Raw genomic sequence first — 20,041 nt, forward strand, 5'->3', positions numbered from 1 at the left:
AAAAAAATTTTAAAATATCAATAATTGCCTACTAGTGTTTTATTTTCGGTTTGCCGACGCTATAAATTTAATTTGTGCAACTATATTTAATTGGTTCTGCAGCATTGATTGTATTTTATTTGCCTTTCCTGCTTTGCGTTTGCGATTGCGAGACTGTCTTTGCAAATTGTCTTTGCGTCGGCGGGTCGTGACTGGATTCCATTGAATATTTTACAAACATATGTTTGTACGTTTGTAAATCCCATGTGCTTGGGTTGATTTCTTTAAATATGCTTTATTAGAATGCAGTTATACGTTGCTTTTCGCTTTCTTGACTAGCTTTTTGTTTTTACTTCTAGCTTTCCGGTTTTTCTCTCTTTTCTTTCCTCCTATTTTTTGGTTCCATCTTGTTATCATCCGAAAACCAGTTTTGTTTTGTTATTATACCCTTGCAGAGGGTATTATAATTTTGGTCAAAAGTGTGCAACGCAGTGAAGGAGACGTCTCCGACCCTATAAAGTATATATATTCTTGATCAGGATCACCTCCTGAGTTGATATAGCCATGTCCGTCTGTCCGTCTGTCCGTCTGTCCGTCTGTCCGTCTGTCCGTCTGTCTGTCCGTCTGTCCGTCTGTCTGTTTCTACGCAAACTAGTCTCTCAGTTTTAAAGCTATCGAATTGAAACTTTGCACACACCCTTCTTTCCTTTGCACGCAGTATATAAGTCGGAACGGCCGGGATCGGCCGACTATATCCTATAGCTGCCATATAACTGATTGATCGGAAATGCCATAACTTTCGTGTTTGTAAAGTTAGGAAGTTGAGATTTTCTATGGGTTTTATATTTGGCCAATCAATCCGACTCACCAAATTTCATAAGGATCGGCCGACTATATCCTATAGCTGCCATATAACTGATTGATCGGAAATGCCATAACTTTCGTGTTTGTAAAGTTAGGAAGTTGAGATTTTCTATGGGTTTTATATTTGGCCAATCAATCCGACCTACCGAATTTCAAAAGGATCGGCCGACTATATCCTATAGCTGCCATATAACTGATTGATCGGAAATGCCATAACTTTCGTGTTTGTAAAGTTAGGAAGTTGGGATTTTTTATGAGTATTAAGAATGCATTATATGAATAATTTTGGAGAATATAATTTACAGAGTATTCTGCAAGGGTATATCAACTTCGGCTCCGCCCGAAGTTAGCTTTCCTTTCTTTTTTTTTTTTACCTGAGCTCTGACTTTTAAATTCGGAATTACCTCATTTTACACCTCAAGCTCTCAGTGCTTTTCATTTAGTCGCTGCGTCTAAACCATTCAATTAAATCAGTTTTATTCCGCCTGTATTTGTAGGTCGTTGAAAGGCTATTACACTTCGGGGAGTTCACACGTTTCGGTTGTTACCCCAAAAATATATTAAGTTCGGAATTCAGATCGAGAAGAATCGCTCGTAAATATTTATCGAAAAGGGAAAAATAAGGCAAATATCCGGATAGCTTAAACACCTTTGAAATAAACACATACAACATGTAAAAAAATATTAAGAATTACAGTGGTAAACATTTCATTGCTGCACCTATAAAAGATTCTTAAAAAACATGTAAAACCAAACCACTCAAACTGGGAATTACTTTATAAAAATTTAAAATCGGTTATCCAAACATTTGTATCTGCCTACAACTACAAAATGAAACACGCTAAAATAAACTACAAGAGTTTCTCTAGTATTTAATCAAATTTCAATTTACATTTTTCGTACTCCTCTGAAAAAGACTTTATTGAACTTTACAATTTAATCAAACATTTTATTTTAAACCAATTTAAACAGCACAGTTGAAATCGTACTATAGCTATTAAATAAACACCACCATCAAGTGAAAGCAAACCAATGTTCAATGAAATGCTATTTTAAAAACTATGTAAATCTATCGTTCTTTTAATCGAAAATCTATTAAACTATATTTTCCGTGAAATTAACGCGTGTAATCGAAAAACGTACGAGTATTTAATCAACATCGAAGGCGAATGTCGAAAAGTGTTCCGAGGCCAATGTTTCTGCTGCTGGCAACTCATCGTTTAAATTAAATACACAATCTGCAGCGAGGTGAGTTTTATTCGGTTATATTTGCTATTGTCGTGTAACATTCCCCTGACCCTGGCCCCACTATTTGGAGTATGTATTTCAAAGTGCCACCCACTTGTATTTGCCCCATTGAGAGTTTTTCGTAGGCAAGTTATTAACTCCCTATCTCTTTCTGGCACTGAATCGTGTGAATTTATTTACCCGCGATATTGTCGATAATGTGTGATGAGTAATTTCAGTCCAAGTAGGCTAAGTACATAAATATTAACTTGAATGGAGGTGCTAAACATTTTTCAGACATCAATCAGTCTATAGCAAATACATTATATTTGATTACAATATATTATATAATAACAATTATTATATAACTTACATCTAAGTCTTTATACCTAGATTCAACCTACAATTTCTTAATTATATTGCGTAAAGTTGGATATCATGATTCCCACAAAATATGCAACTTGTCATTGCTGAGTTGATAAATGTTCTGATTACTAATCGTTCGAATCATGTTATTGCAAGTATATTCGACCTTTATTTCACCATTTTGTTGGGCAATTTAAATTTATGCTTTACTTCTTATCAAATCAACTTTCAAATGTGAGATAGCTGGTATATAGTAAAAATCAAATTTTATTGACTCGAACTCAGCAAACTTCTCTTAACCTCAAAATTATTTTTATCAGCAAGGAAAAATGCAAAAAAAGCGTTTTTATAATAAATATTTTTTATTTTATTTTTATACTTAAGCCAATAATAAATTCGATTTCACAATCACAATTCCATTTCGGAATCTTTATATCCCAATTGTGCTACAAATAATTGTAATTTCAACTGATTTACGCTTATTTTGTGTCATTGTTGCTTTCAGTTAATTAATGCACATTAACTGCACTTAACACGACGTGGAAGAGAGTATAGGTAATCCTTTTGTTCGGTGATTTTAATAAGTTAATTTATATTGAGTTCCCATCGATGACGCCTTGTCGAGCACTGACAATTGCTGAATTGAATTGAGTGGCAATTATTAAATTTACTGTAATTGCAAATTACAATGCAATTAATCAAAGCCTCGAATCGGGTGAAATCGAAACCGCTTTAACAACTGGAAATGCGATTGTCTGTCTATCTATCTATCTGTGAGCTTGGATGCTGCTGGATCGGAGGAAGAGCGTCAAACCAATCCAAACCAAACCGCATTCAACAATTGCAGAGTTCTCCGTTCGTTGGGTATAAATTCATTACTCGGCTTTAATTAGTTTCAATTTGCACACGCCATCGAGATATCGACGGGGTCAGAGTAGTAGAATTTCGACCAATTGTTTGCCGTTTCAGTTTTCTATGTTTTTGCGAAATTATTTTTCAGTTTTGTGCAATCAAAACGAATGAACAATGTGCAATATTTTGATTCACACGATTTTAGCAATTCTGGATGGCAGGCAAAAATAAATTAGAAATATGCATGGCCAGTTTAATTGTAAATAACTACTACGACACAAGTAAAACAGAACTAAAATGCTCGTATTTATATGCATTTAATTGAAAGCTAGATGTTGTGTGCGTAGAAATATTTTGCAATAACTTTGGTCATTGTGCACTCTGATATTTAATCCGTATTGCAAAGTGGCTTTCGAAATGTTTGCCAATTGCAGACTTTTGACTTGTGAATTTTTATTACTGCCCGTCGACCCCTTGACACTCCAATTTTCCCCAGAGAGTTGAAATTTGCATAACAAAGCCGCTTAGCCCCGAACCTCTGCTGGCGGCATATTTTTGTATTCATGATTGATGGCTGCGGCTTCCCATATATGTATAGATACGTTTAAATAGGGCATTTCAATCCCGGAAAGGCCACAAGTGCAGTACTTTTTATCTCACTTGCAATTAAACTTAATCACTTGTTCACAATTAACATGGCAGCTGCGATAATTTCGTGTTCGTGTTCGTGTGTTTATGGCCATTAGCCGGACATAAAAATCCTGTTACCCCCGAAATGATACGGCCGGAATGGAGCCCATTTCAATGCCGGCTGCCCGCAAGCACCAGAACATAAAAATCAAATCAAATTACATTACTAATGCGCCGCGTTGTCCGCGACTAGGCCACATTCATGCTTAACCCACAGGCATTTGCATTTATTTTGCCAATTTATTCTAGCGGCTGCAACCCCCGAAAGCCCAGATTCATACATATATCTCTCGATTCGGACCCGGCCTAAGCTGGTTTTACTTTTTATTTTTTGTATTTTCTGCTGGCTTTCTAGCGCTACCTTCGCGTGCGTGTGTGAAGCGCTTGCTCCCCCCAAAAAGCAAGCTGGTGACTCATGGAAATGTTCGCCGCGTTGTCCTTTTCCCGAGGACGACGGCTGTCCTGGTCGTTTTGGGTTTTTACGGCTTGAATCATGCATTTTTTACCATTCCTGGCTTTTTATTGGCTACCATTTTTTTCGAAGCGAATGCGTTTGGCTCGGCGTGGATTTGCTTTTATTAGCGGGTCTCGAGTGGGCGGTTTGTAAACAGCTTGAGCACAGATCATAATGTCATTCAAACGGTTTTACTGCACCAAGGGGACACTTATTTGCCACGCATATTATTTGCAAGGTTCAGTAGTCAGTTTATTTGCTTTTAGCGTAATTGTTTAATTGAGGTCCTTGATTTTTTACTTTCAAGCATCTTTTTAAGGTCTAAATATATGAACATTCCTTAAAAATCCACAAAATGGCAAGCAACTTTTATTGAACCCTAATAACTTTAATGTAAGGGTCTTTTTAATGTTGTATCGCATGTATTATTTTAAATTCATAGTAAATCAAGTTGAGTATGATGGATTGGTTGTTGACTTGCTTAAATTGTAATAATAAAGTTGGCAATTTATTCATTTGTCGCAATTTTGTTTTTTAAACGTTCGGAAGAGACATGATGGATGTGCTCTACAGCCTTATTTATTTCCTTTTCTTGCTATTTTGGTTGGGAAATGGGATGTTTAATTTGATTCTAATTCATCTGCGACCATCATTCGTAATCCGTATCGGGTTTCGCAATATGTGACCCAACAAAAGCCCGAATCGACTGGCTACTCGATTGATGCTTGCCAATTTACCGAAATATCCCTGCTAAAAAAAATAGGGGGAAGTGCATTTTTTGTGCAGCCAATACTAATGCGCCATGATTTATTAAAAAATCGGCCACTCTACCGCACACATGACCGAATACCCAAGCGGACTGATTGGGAGGATGGACACGAGAACCAGACCCACTCGATGGCAGGAGCACTCGACTATTCATCTAGAGCAGACGGTCCGACAAGTAATCTCCTTAAAATGCAATTTGTTTTGTTGCAATCAACGATTTTTGATGATGACGACGCCGACGAGGACTGGTCAGGAGCAAAGGAGGAGCAGGAGCAGCGGGTCAGGACCTGGCGATGACGATGATGATGGTGATCGAATGCGAGTTGGGTAACAATTTGCAGCGTGGCCAAATAAATTGGTTGTTACTCGGCCCGAACTCAGCTATCCCGCTCTTCCGACCTTCCGCCCTTCTGCCCCTCCTAAAAAAAAATGATGGAGATGAAAACAAAATTCGTAGGATGCTTCTGGTTTTTTACGAGCCCCACACTTGGCCCAAAACGCTTGGCTGCCATCCTGATGCATGGCCCTGGCAATGCGGTCCGAGCGTTGCGACAGCCCCAAACTGCCCCACTGACGGATGGATGGATGGTTGGAGTACCTGAATGACCGGCCAATGAAATGAATGAATCACAAGCAAGAGTCCAGTCCCTCAACCCCCCGCCCCTTTGCAAAAATGCAACGCACACAGGCGGGCTCAAAAAATACGAAAGCAAACAGTCTACTCGTTTTTGTTCACCTATCACATTGGCATAGAAGCTTATTTGGCGTGAGTGGTCATTAATTTTTAATCTTAACACGTCATAGAAGTGGCGATTATAAAATATACATTATTTTGAGGGGCTTATTACTAAAGGTTTCCACGTGATAACACAAATTGGAAAGACGTCATATTTATTTTTTAATTGGTAAGTTTCCAGTCAGTTGGTTTAGACTCTTTACTATAGATGCTTCTTTACACGTCGTTACAATATAATAAAGGCTTATTAGTAAATACTTCCTATTTCCACATCAAACATTCTTCTAATATTTATTTTATTTAAAAAGTTACTTTTCCCAAAGTAAAAGCAGGTGTCCCTAATGTTTTTAAATATTGTGTATTTTGTTTGCATTTTATTGTTCACAAAAGTAATTTAAAAAGTGCTTAAGAACGTAGTAAAATGTGAAATGTTCTAATAAAGTCAGTGTTTTTATTACGAGAAATACGAATTTCACAACCTTTATATACAAATCGGAATGAAGTTAAAACTAACTTTATGATGAATGACGTTTGCAGCGTTTAAAGCAAAGATTTCCGAAAGCAGATTGTGTTTATCAAATTAATTAAGATAGCAGTAGAATCAAAGTAAAAATATCTTTAAAGTATCAATGTGCGAATTTAATTGAAATGTTTACAGAGTCGAGCAACGATTGCACACCTTTGTTTGTCAGTCAGTCTTTTGAGCAGCGTTACACCAGAGTTACGCGTTTACGAGGGTCACTCGACCAGTTGTTGGCCTACCTTTGCTTTCCCCTTTTCGGCCCTCGGTTGCATAGTTTATTGCGTGTTTTCCAGTAACAGATTTGTTTGCGTTCCCTTTGTTTGTTTGCCCAATCCCCGTATTCTCTGCAGTTTTTTTTCCTGAGCTCCCCTGTCCGACGTGAACTATTTTATTTGCCTGCACGTATCAGAAGCGTGTTTCAATTTGCACAAAAATTCACATGTCGATTGCTGCTCCATCCATCCGTCTATCTGAGATTGATTTCTAGCACGGGTATTTGTCTGTTCTCTGCCTCTCGGTCTATCTTTCTATCTAACCATCGGTGTGTGCCTCCTGACTGTTTTTCCATCTGCTTGGTTGAGCTGGCAACAACGCGTATACGCAATGTGAACTTCCCTCCTGCATATTTCTGCATACGCCATGTGTGCATTACATTTTATACAGTCCAACTTCTGTAACTCGAATTTCCCTTTGTCACTTAAAATATTACCCTTAGTTCCTCTGTTGTTTTATGAAATAAATAAAATAAATATTATAATACCTGTAGGTAAATCCATTTTAATTCCACAAAATATATCGTGGCACGATCAAATCTTTTAGACAAGATACTTTATTTATTTTATTCACATAACTTATTTCTTCTAATATGTTGTGAACACTTCCAAAGCACATGCAAATACATTTTTTGCCAGAACCTAAAGTTTTATAGCAGCTTAAGAGGAATTTCGGTTATAGATTTCAAGTACAAAAGTTGAAGTTATGTAAAAGCCATTTGATAAAGTTGGCCGTTAAGAGCAATTGAATTGTTTGGATAGTTTCATGTAGAGAAGTTCGCCTGTAGTTCGAATTTGTAAGCATTGCTGAGCAAACATTTTGTTGCCAGCTGTCTCCTGGGTAAAGTGACTCCTGTCGCCCAATGGGATGTGCATTTATTTGAAGTCCTCGACAAATGGCAATTGATTAACTCGTTTTCCGCTCTCGACACGGGGCCATCGTCATCTGTCAACCGATGGCCACCGCGCCCAGGTACGTGCTCCATTCACCGTCAGATGGTCTGATGTTGCGAGTGTATCAACACGCTTATCGGCAGTGCTTATAATCACACCCACGACCCGCGATATATTCCGTGCCCGCCGAGGAACCGTAGACCGTATCAGACATTGCCTGAGATGACCCTCCGCCTCGTCGCCACCCAGTATACCACCGGTATACCGTTCTCTGTAATCGGCGACTGTGTTTTTTTTCGCTGTTATTTCAACAATTTGCTGATTAGATTTTCATTTTGTGCGCCCCTCTTTCCATTCAGAGAAAGTTGATTTTGTGCGCCGAGAGTTTCTTAATTGAAATAATTTAGTGCAATTTCCAGAGCTATTTTTTTTCTTCTCTTTCTTCTTTTTTTCGCTTAAAGCTTGCCTATTTTACCTACGGCCTTTGTCTGTTTTTGTTTTTTTTTTGCTTTTCCACCACATTCTTTGGTCGTTTATCTTGTTTACCTTACCGCACCCACAAAGGAAAAGAAACTGGGCGAAAAATACACGCTGTGACGTAGATGTAAGGAAAGCTGCCGCAGTCATCGGTAACTAATCAGTGCCAGAATTAAGTTGACAAAATGCCATGACCAGGCACAAAGCAGAGCTACGATAAACCGCTTTTATGTGCCAGTTAGTCAGTAACCCCCGTCGACTGAGGATGTCATTTCCAAGACCTATTTGCAATATTCAACACTCGGAAAATGTGTATCGATTTGCTGGCAGCAAGAATATTTTGATAAATGAGATTGTATTTAAAAATTCCCGAGGAAATGCATTGGTTAATAAAGTTAATGGCTTTCAAATTTATTATATTCTTAATTTTTTTAAATGACATTCAAATTTGTTTAATTTACTGAATATATGTACACAATTTAATTAGTGTGCCTGTTTATTTACGCTAATTTGTTCAAGATTACACACAGAGTGTTCATAAATAATTCACTCACTTTTTAATTGACCACAGATAATAAAATGCCAATTTGTACTGGCTTATGCAAATGGTCTGCAAATACTGACGGAAATTAATAAATTACAAATATTTTCATAAATCTAAATAGATAATTGTTCAGGCAAATGCGTTCAGCTTGTGAGTATTTCACAGCTTATCATGTGAGGACTATGCTAATGTCCAGGGACATTGCATCCTTGTGCTCCGATAAATCTAATCTAATCTCGGACCACTCACTTGACGCACAGCACTCACGTCGTGGCATATGATTAAATATCTATTAGCTGCCATAAATGGAACGTATGTTTTGTGCAAATTATGCAGCAATTGCCAGACAAGCTGATCCTGAGCTTCAGCATTAAGCCAATGAAATTGGCCGGCTCCTCTCCTGGAATCTAATCATTCATGTGCCAAACGACATGAGCGATTACGTCGACACATGGGCGGGAGAATGGGTTTTGAGCGGAGCTGGTACCATGATAAGCAAGACAAATGTGCTGGTTGAAATCTATAAAAGCTATGTATTCCATAAAGCTGTGTGTTTTGGTTCACCAGTCTCGACATGCACATCATAAAGCATACGTTCCGAACGAGATATGCTGCTAAGTCAGCACACCACACAGCCTGTCCTGCGTATACGCAATATTTTGCCGGCTTATGGATGGAGTCTGCATGCAGCATGCCAAGATATTCCATATTGGGCACACAAGGAAAAATGATAGCAGTGGGATTTCTCAAAGATGGTCATTTGATTTCCATTGTATTTAAGCAAAAATATCCTGCACATTATCTTCATAATTACCTTAGTCACAATGCGCCTTATAAACTAAGCAACTCTTGGAAATATAATCAGATAGATTTCGTATAAATCTTTAACTTGAGTTCTTTAAGTTGTTGATTTGCATAATAGCTTTGACTTTTCGAAATTGGTAAGAATAATAATAATTATTGATGACAAATATCGATGATATTTTTCCCTGTGCAATAGAAAAAGCAAAGCTGAAACTCACGCTGAAACTGAGAGCCGAAGCCAAAGATTGGCTGTCGCTGCCATGGTTTATTAAATTTATGTTATGACATTTTCTAATGCATATTTTGCCGGCGCTGTGTGCGTGCTTGAAATATTTTGTGCCCCGTATCGAGCGGGATTTCCCCTGGCTCCGAGCATTCCCCATTCCGCTTCCATAATGTCCTGACATACTTGTGTCAGAGCCGGGCAAAAGTTGGGGGCAAGGAAAGGAAAGGAAAGGAAAGGACGAGGCCGGAACATCACCTGAACTCTGATGTTACTTGAAAGTTGGCCCAACTATTTTTCTAGTGTTGTGATTTTCCCTTGTCACAGCAAGAGAAGGTGCCACTAGCTGAGCAACTTTTGCGCTATGCCAACCATTTGCAGTGTTTTTTCCCCTTCCTCCTATTTTTTTCTTTACTTTTTTTTTTTAAGCTCTACAACTACAACTTGGCCTGACAAACATTTTCATTCCAGGCGAGAGCAGCTGGAATGCATTTGGCCTGCAGCCCTCGTCGTTGGCCTCTGGTGTACTGCCATCATTTTATTTCGATGCCACCTTTAAGTTCGCCTTCAAGGCTCGGCAAATATTTGCGCCCTGCGATTGAGTCATCGAAAGTCAAACATCTAGCTCTGGCTTCGTTTAGCTGCGATTCAGTTCGATTCGTTTCGATTTCAATTTGCCAGGGCGCAAATTGTCCATGGCCAGTTGACAGTTGAGTGAGGCGTTCGTCAATCTCCACGCCTTCTCACTTCCCATTTTCCCTCCGCAGATTTTCCCTGCCTTTCGGAAAACGCACATTCATAACCACACGCACACTGGCGTGGCATTGTGTGTCCGCTGGCCATTATGTGTGCATTTTCACTAGTCCGCCTTTGTTTGCCTGATCCGTCTTTATGCTTTTATACCCCATATTACTATGGAATTAGGGGCATGTTAGACAATCACAACTATTAGCTTATTTTAGAGGATTCTTAAATATTTAAATGATTTTTTTGAACCGGAATATCAACAAAGTTATAACAAACAGCTAGACGTTGTAGTCAATATCAATATCAAGAAGAAAGATAAATTTATACACTTTTTTATTAAATATATTTCACTTTCAACTGGAAATTGATTTTGATTGAATGACTTTCAATTAAAGTTGCTATCTAGTAAATGGTTTTGCCATTTGCGTGTTGTATCAATTTATTTGTGAAATATAAAGTCGAATAAGAATGATTCTCTAGCTTAAATTATTTGTCTCTTTCTTAAATAAATATTTGAAAGCAACTTAAAACTTATGTAATTGTTTTCTATGTCTTTATAATAAAAATTAAAAGTAGTTTATATATTTCTAGATTACTTATTCTAAAAGTTAAGGCATGTTAAAGTCGTTACTCCATTCTCTGTGTTACCTCTTCTCATTTCCTATTGTTCGCCATCGTTGACCACATTTAGTCGTTGTGTGCCTGTGGCTGAGGATCACATCCTGCCGCCGCTGCTGAGAGTTCATAAGGTACTAGCCCCTGGCCCTCATCCCCCATCCCCCATCACCCGTCCCCCGTCCCCCGTCCTCCGGCCCTTCAACCTCTGTGGCCCCCGCCCACCAATCTTTTTTCCGTCGCCAGTTCCTTCTTCATCTCATCCGCAGGCTGCGGGCCATTGTTCACTAATTTTGTCACGTTTGCAGCTTTTGTTAGCAGTACTTTGCCATCTTTCACTTACTTTTCTATACGTCTTTCCGCCTGCCATTGGCTTGATGAAGAGGAGAAAGGGGAGCAGTTGACCTTCCCCCACCGCCTTACCCCACCCCATTCCTCCCACTCCTTCCACCGAAAACTATGCCTTTGGGCTTGTTTGTTTGATTGAATCTTTCTGGGCGATTTCCTTTTGCTGCACTTGCTCTAGGCTGTTTTTCTGCTTTGGCCAGTTTTATTTGATTTTTTTCTCCACTACAGAGAAAAAAAAAATTTAGCGAGACTTTGAAACCCCAAAATGTAACATTTTTTCAGTGCTGTTAACCACAAAAATAAAATATTTAATAACATTTTGACCTGAATAACGTATGCATTTTGATAACTTGAATATGAATCCTTTCATTTGGTTTACAAAATATGCATTTTGCTGCTTAATTGTAAACCAAAATCTGTTTACTGTTTGGAAGTAAATGAAAAACTCCTGTTGACTGATTTGCTTTTCCTTTGGTCCATCAACTGTAATTTGCTTGCCTTAACTGCGGTGAACGTTGCTGGAAAGTCCTGCCCACAAATGATATGCAAACATCCTGGTGAGCCACATGCCACCTGGTTGCTTTTGTGCAAAAAAAGTTTATCCTTTCGAGGAGGTCAGCACGTGACTCGCCTGCCCCGCTAAGCATGCTGCACATTTTTGTCGGAGGCCTTCTCTTCAGGTTTTCTATTCCTTTTTTTTTTCCAGAATTTCCTCATTTTTTTTTTGCTGATGCCATGTGCTGGAAAATACATACTTTTAAGCGCATGTTTTGAATATCCGTGGCATATTTTGCTAGAGGTCGGGGGATTCCAGTTCCTGGGTAAATCTACGCAGCTTATCTACATGCTCCCCAACGGTGGCCTGCCATCATCATAGCTATAAGTATTTTTGCACAATTTTCCGCTGCCACACCGCCACTTTCCTCCTTTTTTTTCTCAGCTTTTTGGCGCTGTCGCGGGGACTTTACATCTTTTTAATGTTGAAAAGCTTTGCTCACTTCCGTTGCCAGCGGAGCCAGGAAACGGAAGTTTAACTTTTGTTAAAATTTTTAGTGATTCGTGGGGTGCAGACATTTGCCAAGCGACTGGCGACTGCCATCGGTTTTGCCTTTTTATTATTATTATTCACTGTCATCACTCTTATCTGTGGCAAGTTTGAGAAAAGTAGTCCCAAGTAGTTAAGTTTAAGTGTGCCGCGTGGTTCGATGAGAAATGTGCCAAATAATCAGCATCTTTCATCGAATCTAAACTTGTTTTTTAAATTTATAGCCTGACTGGATTTCTCGGTTTTTTAATATACTAAAGTTCATTGTTACTCAGCAAAGGCCTTTGTTTTTTGGTTGTTTAAAAAAATTGTTAAGCCATTTTTTCTGGAATAATTGAGTTTAAGTGATGATTTATTTAAAAATATTGTTAGGGCAATAAAGTCATTTTATCTTTATATACTTTTATTTGTAACTGTTTAAATATGTTTAACAAATGCTTTTGAATGCCTGTCAGTAAACAAAATAAAGATTATGAATAAAATCTATTGTATTGGAAATTTATGTAAAAACGTTATAGTGTATGTTAATAGTTGAAAAACATTATTATTTGCATGTCTTATTTGTTAAGGACCTAAAATAACTTTGATTTAAATACCTCTTTGCTTTTAATAAATATGATGTGTCGTCCTTTGTAAGAGTTTTATCACAACTTGGACAGTAAAACAATATAGTTTCTGTGTTAAAAGCTCTTTATCAAACTTTATTTAACAGGGAATCCATAAAGTATGTATGTTATTGTGTGGCGAGTTCGAGCTGCTGGTAGATGTTTCCTGCCCCGTTTCCTCTGTTTGACCCGCCCATCTAAAGCCATTCTCTGTTTGCCCCCGTCCCGTAGTTTTTAAGCCCCGGACTTAAGTAGTTTTCAGCACATTTTGAAATCATCTCTCCTTTGCTAGCTGCCACTGATTTGGCCGGCACTGACCTGCTTATAACTTTGCAACGTGGCAACGAGGCAACGCCCGATTCCCCATTGCATTTTCACACGGCAAACGGCAAACGGCGAACGGCAAAGTTCCTGTTCCCGGCAAAAGTTGCAAAAGTCGGCAAACAGCCAAACTAACAAACCGGCGAAGGCAGAGGGCTCGTTATTATTATTATATCTGCCTTGTTCGATGCGTGTGCAATCCTCTTCCGAACCGCTGACCCCTTCGGAAAACGTGGTAACGGCGGAACCTTTTAACTCTTAAACAAAAGTAGCTGCAGATTTGGCGTGAACTCCTGATGATTGCGTGCAGCACGGTCATGGCTTTTAGCGTTGCATGTTGCAGCAGGAGTCACGCCCTCACACAGATACAGACATGTCCGCCCCCTCACACACACACACACCCACACATACACACACATGGCTATCGGAAATGCATTTTCAGTGGCCGTCAAGAAAGCAAGAGAAAGCCATTTCACTTTATTTTACGAGCTTTTATTGCGCGCCCACGACGTTACCGTTTTATTCCCTCTAGCCGTTTCAATTTTCGCGGAGTTAAGTGTAATCACAGCGGATGTGGGTTTGCAGGCTCTACCAGGGATAGTTCTGTTCCAGCCGAATTTCCACCAATCTTAAATCTCCCTGCCAAGGAAATCTCCTTCGGCCTGTTGGAAGTCAATGGATTTTGTAATGGGATTTGAATTTATGTCTGTATTATTAGACATTTCAATCTAATCGAATTCTATCGGCAAAATGATATTTAAGTCTTTTTAATTCACTTGATTGGCTAATAAAAATACAAAATTGTTTATTTGAAGTCATGCCTAAAGTAGCGTTTGTGGAAGGATAATAAAATATTTATTTAGATTTGATTTTTCCTAATTAGGGCCTATTTCTCAATGTCGTGTTAAGAATTAAGTTTATAAAGTTTTCTCTGACAGTTAACAGCAACTTGAACGACAAATTCTTACACGGTCTATTGTCACGAATCGTTAAAAAATTCGGACTGCCAAGCCTGAAAAAGAGACGAAGGCGAACTTTTCTTCCCCAATTTTCCTTTTTGCCGACCGACAAACTTGAACTGAAATTTGTTGCTGGTTAAGAGTTTTCAGTAAGATAAACTCTAACCAAAACAGCAAATTAACTCCATTTCAGAACTTACATGACATCGAGTTATCGACCATTTGAACTTTAAACTGTAGCACTTGGCCTTAATTGTTTATTAAGTTTTATAAAATTCTTTAGAAAAAATTGTAAAATTATCATAAGAATTGAACAAAATAAAACTTTAATTTAAAATGTTTCAACTCAATGACTTCCAAAATCATCAATGCCTCAAGTGTTTGAATTCCTTTATCATTCACATAGCATAATTCCGCCTATTAATATTAATGTTTTTGGCTGACCTACAGCCACTTAAAATCACTTGACTTTATGCTCACTTTCGAATGTTTTTTGAGCAAAAAGCAACGAAACAGCTTTAGCCATCGCAATCTTATGCCCCTGGCGATGACATCACGACATCGCTACGCAGTAAAAGCATTATGGCAAATTGTTTTAAGCTGTGCGAAAATGCCATCAAAATCAGTTGACTATGCAAAGCAGAAGGGAGGGGATGTAGGGCGGAAAAAGGAGCGAGGGTGGGGGGCAGGAAATCAAGGGAAGGAGCAGGACATTTGTTGCCATGGCTGAGGCCATTGCATTTTATGGCATGTGCTGCATGTCAGCCATTGTTGTGGTCGTTCGGAAAAGGCAAGCGATTTCTTCTGCTTCAGCTCTTCCTTTGGCTGTAACTTAGCCGAGTCTCGAAGGAGCCACAGCCAGTGGTCAGCATGGTGGTCCTCCGATTTGGTCTCTGGTCACCCACAAAAGCAACAGCTTAGGGACGCCAGATGCTGCCACCTATTTCCCTTGTCCGTCTCACTGAATGCTCACTGTTTGGCTCCCTGGGATTTGTAAACATATGCGGGGGTGCCCAAGGAAGCCGTTTGGATGTGCAACAAAACTAATTTGATTGTCATGCAGCTGGACATAAAAGGAAAGGATAAGGCATAACTGGGCAGTGCTGAGCATGACAAATGGCGCATTTTTATGCTTTATGTACTCTGGACGGGGTGTTATAACTCAGACAATGTGTGCTCGCAGAGGGATTAATCAATAAATTGAATTTATTTCCTAATAATAAACAAATACACAAATGGTTAGACCCGATTGCCAAATCGTATTTGGAAATAATTCATTTTTGATTGTTTTGTTGCAAAATCCTAAGAGTCTTTTTAATGTCAACAGAGCGAACATATTTTAAACTTTAATTTATAGTACTAGTTAGTATAGTAGTATAAAACATTAAAATCTAATTTCATAATCTTGCCAAGATTATACATTTTTAAAATAATTTTATGCTGAGTAGAGCGGGTACGTTTCAAATATTTATTCAGTTTCGTGAGCCATCTCTGTCACTGCGCGCTGTACAGCAAAAGCGGAAATTATAACCTCATTTGTTATTAAAATTTCGCTTTCCTCAAATGCCTTATATCTAATTTCCGTTATCAGCCCGCTCGACCCGTCTCTTTTACTCCTTCACTCACCTGTCGTCATGAATAAGTGAGGCTGGCTGAGTTTCAATTTAAATTGCACAAATTCTGCGCCTCAACTCGAGAGCCGTTGGCTGAGGCCCCTCGAGATCCCGCCTTTGGGGATTGTGGACCCGCACTTGTTCACGCGATCTGCTTTTTATTTTCGTATTGTTTGTGGGCCTCGCTGCCACCACCCCTCCCCCATTGAATTTCCCACGCCTCACCACCGCCCACCATCCTGCGTGTGAAATCGCGCGGCTGCTGACACTTTTCTTTTCCCTTTGCACCCTTTACCTTCGTTTACCTTCGCCGTATGCATAATTTAATGCAAATAATGCACTTGTTTCGTTTCGTTTCATTTCACTTCACATGTTGCCTTAAACGCTCTCTCTCTGGAGATGAAGATGTGGAAAAAAGAAGGCGTGGCAGGGGGGGATATATATAATATATACATATATATTCCACTGACGGACTGACAACGAGAGCCAAGTGCACAACTTCATTTTACATTAATGCAGTCGCTTTAAATGAATTTGTTGAAATCGCAGAGACAGCCTGTCTGTAAATTTATGCAAAAGAAAACATTTTGAACTGTGGAACCAAACCAGCAAATAAACAAATATTGCACGGGCAAACACCTTAAACAAATAGCAGATTTTACCCTAAAGGCGATTTAATACATGTTTTTATGCTTCCTTTTTCTTGCCACATTTTTGATTTAATTGAAGCACAAGCTTTCACCAATATTTGCTATTTAATTGAAGTGGAATTAAATGAAGACAATTTTTGAATTTTATTGAGCATGCAGTCATTCCTCGATGTTTGTTAATTAGTTATGTATCAACAACAATTGATAATTGATACAAATATTTCTAGCTATTATTTCTTAGTTCTTGGGTGGAAATTGTTTTTGTGTTCTTTTATCAAAGTCATAAATTCCTCGACAACCTTTTATTGAATGCGAACAGAATTTACTAAAAATGTTACTCATAATTTAAGTAATTTATCACAATAGAAATAAACATATTTAAAAATGGTAAACTTTGCCTATCGAGATAAATAACTTTTGCTAAAAATAAAGAAAATTTGAATTACTTTATGACTAACCGGATCTTTTTTCATGTTAATCATAAGTCTAAGACTATAAACCAGCTTAATATTCTTTATGAACCCTACTCGTAAAAGCCAATCCTTTTTACTTTTTTTTTTTTTTAGAACCAAGTGAAATTACAACCGGGGAACTTAAAGTTTGGCTCACTGCGAATATGGTTTGGGGACTCCGGTTGCTGTTTTCATATAATTTTATGCATGCACTTGCGTTTATTTAGCATATTTCTCGGTGGCCTTGCATTTCAGTTGGGTGGTGAAGGAAAGGCGACGCCGTAAACTTAATTTCCGCCTGCCGTCGCCATTTGGCTGCTCCGTTTTTAATTCCTCTCGGTTGCCTCGGCGCTTTTCCGCTTTTCCCGGTGTTGCTGTTCGGTTTTGTTGTACTGTTTGCTGCTTTTGCTGTTGCTGTTGCCACTGCCATAGTCTTAACAACTTGTAGCATTTTCCGCACGCGGCAACGCGTCTCATTTCAATTTAATTTCCCTCTCGAAACGCGCTCACGTAGCTGGCGTCTCTGGCATTTGCTGCCATTTGTGGTTACACTTTCAACTGCGGCGCCGCCCAGCGTAGCAATTTTCATCATCATCTGTCGCTCCTGTTGTTGTATTGCGCTTTTTGACTGTAAGTGGTGGTTGGGGTGGCCTTAAATGAGGGAAATTACTTTTCCTAGCCGGGCTAATTGTTAGAATTCAACTCTTCAAGGCTCTCGCTCGCTCTCCTGTGCCGGAAATTAGGTTGCGAATTTCCCAAGTGCCCCTCATTCAAATACGGACTGAGTGTCTTGTTGTTGTTTACTCCTGGCTTGAGTATTTTGTTGTGCATAATTATTAATGGGCGGCGTCCATTGTCTGGCTGGCACACGCGGCGTATGCGTAATGTGCACAGTTTATCAGAGCATTCTTATAATTGACTTTGGCATTCAGCGCCACCATCAACATCAACATCATCATCATCATCATCACTCATACGCCAGGTGGGCCGGCAATTAAAATCGTTTGAACAAAGTGAATCAGGCCGCAGTGGTTCAGGTAAAAGGACAAAGACGAGTTAATTAAACCGCAATATTTGCATATTTCTTTCATTACTCCTCCGGCAAGGCATGAACGCAGCTGGCGATGAGTAGCTCCCCCGAAAAACCAACCACCCACAGTTACACCCAAATAGCAAACAGTCACGCTTGTTTAACTCACATGTGGGTGAGAGAGTGCGCGCAAAGTTTATTGCTCAATTTCCCAAAAACTTTTGCCAACCTGCTTTTCGGTTTGCTTTTCGGAAGGAGGCTGCAGCAGCGGAAGGCATTACCACTAACCCACGCACATCGAGTTAACATGCAAATTTCAGATACTTTCGCCAACTTGATTTTGCCAGCCTAGAATGGCGCTGCGAATCCGGCGGAGATAGCCCAAGGCGCTGTAAACGCAGATAAGCCGCGACAATGTTTGAACAGTTGCGTTGTGTCAATGACTTTTACGTGCTAGCCAGATTTTTATTAGAGCAACTTTGTTCCCCATAAGCAAGTTACTTAGACTTTGGGGGTCTGTCAATAACTGCAGGGAAAGAATTTACTTTAAAATTGTTTAGCAAGTATGTAATTTTCATAACCAAAAGGTTGCTATTCTGAAAAATATATGATTTTATTTCCTTTTAACTATTTAAATATTTTATAAATACCAAAAATATACAAATTCAACGGTATGATCATTCACTTTTTTATTTAAAAGTGTTTTTATATATTTTAATTTTTTAATTCGTACATATTTAATGTTTGTTAATATTTTATTAGCTGAATGTTATTAATAATTGAATATGGGTCTCTTTGTTGTTTCTATATGATCGAATTTAGTTAAACTTGCACTGAGAAAATTCAATTACAACAGAGAGATAGTAAACTGATATTATTATTATTATTATTTATCTAACCTCTAAGAAGTCAAGCAGGCATGGCGATAATAATTTATATCTTTAACCTTGGCCAGGAAATTGATGTTGCAGCTTTTCGAGTTTCCTTTGGCCACCTTACGGACCCTCGCCAATTTCTGGCGCTGCAGTGTCCACTGTGATTTACAGCCATGCCTGCCTGCAATGACCTGCCCGCCTCATTGTGGCCACGCCCCTTTGCCAGTCGCCCCTGTTCGTCCTTTGCCCATAAACTTCCGGGGCAAACGTGCGCAAAAAGTTTCCGATTCTGACCGCCGACCGCAACAAGGACATTTATGTTTTGCTGCAGGCCAATGTTATTCTTCCTGTTCGTGTTTTTGTTTTCGTTTGGGGCTAGCAGCCTACAATTACACAAGCACATAATGCGCCGCTCTGTTCCAAGAATTCTATTCACCTTGAGCGAAATAAGCCGATGTGGTCGAAGGACCTCTGGGATGTGGAGGGTCCTGCGTTGTTGCCTGTTCGCAAATATTTCATTATTTAATTTTGTGTGGGTAATCCCATGTTTCAGGCGTAGACATTGTCGAAAATGTTGCAGCCCCAGTCGGGATTTCCTTAGTCGATGCTAAGAATGTGTTGACGATGTACTATCCCATATTGTAGGGGATTAATTAAGTTAAAGAATGTTTGGGAGATACATTTTATTACATGAGCATTGAAAAAATGTTGGAAGGTTAATTAACTTTCTACAGATTTTATATGGCAGGAAAAAATGCTTTAATTAAAATCTTCTTTTAATTTTATGCAGCAATATATTTTTTTCATCACCAAAAAAAATTAAAGGATACATTTTAAAGGTATAACAGTCACATATTCGTACAATAAAGATTTCTATTAATCAATTTAATATATAAGATATGCTTGAAATACCTGCTTAGGATTTTATCGGAACATTTTATTTCCCAGCAGATAAAAGGCCATTGAATTTTAAGGCAAATAAAACATTTTCTAATATATCCTCAAGGGAAGCTTCCAATTTAGACTATCGAATTGGGGTTCGATGCCATTGCCATTTTTATTTATGGACACCTTATTTATGGACCTGGGCCATTCGCAGCGACCTGTT

The 20,041-nt window shown here is 38.8% G+C and overlaps 1 protein-coding gene across 7 annotated transcripts in view; it reads left to right on the forward strand.

Moving 5' to 3' along the window:
- LOC108047030 (palmitoyltransferase app) overlaps window positions 1-20,041 on the forward strand; it is a 67,571-nt gene that overhangs the window by 927 nt on the left and 46,603 nt on the right. For 5 of the 7 annotated variants that reach the window (XM_044458248.1, XM_044458249.1, XM_044458243.1 and 2 more), the window contains exon 2: window positions 1,816-2,091. The gene's annotated coding sequence lies outside the window, so the exon portion shown is untranslated. The remainder of the gene's footprint in view (window positions 1-1,815; window positions 2,092-20,041) is intronic. The other 2 variants (XM_044458246.1, XM_044458247.1) reach the window with 2 other exon arrangements.

Source organism: Drosophila rhopaloa, unplaced genomic scaffold, assembly GCF_018152115.1.
Source record: "Drosophila rhopaloa isolate 14029-0021.01 unplaced genomic scaffold, ASM1815211v1 contig_163, whole genome shotgun sequence".
Classification (NCBI taxonomy): Eukaryota; Metazoa; Arthropoda; class Insecta; order Diptera; family Drosophilidae; genus Drosophila; species Drosophila rhopaloa.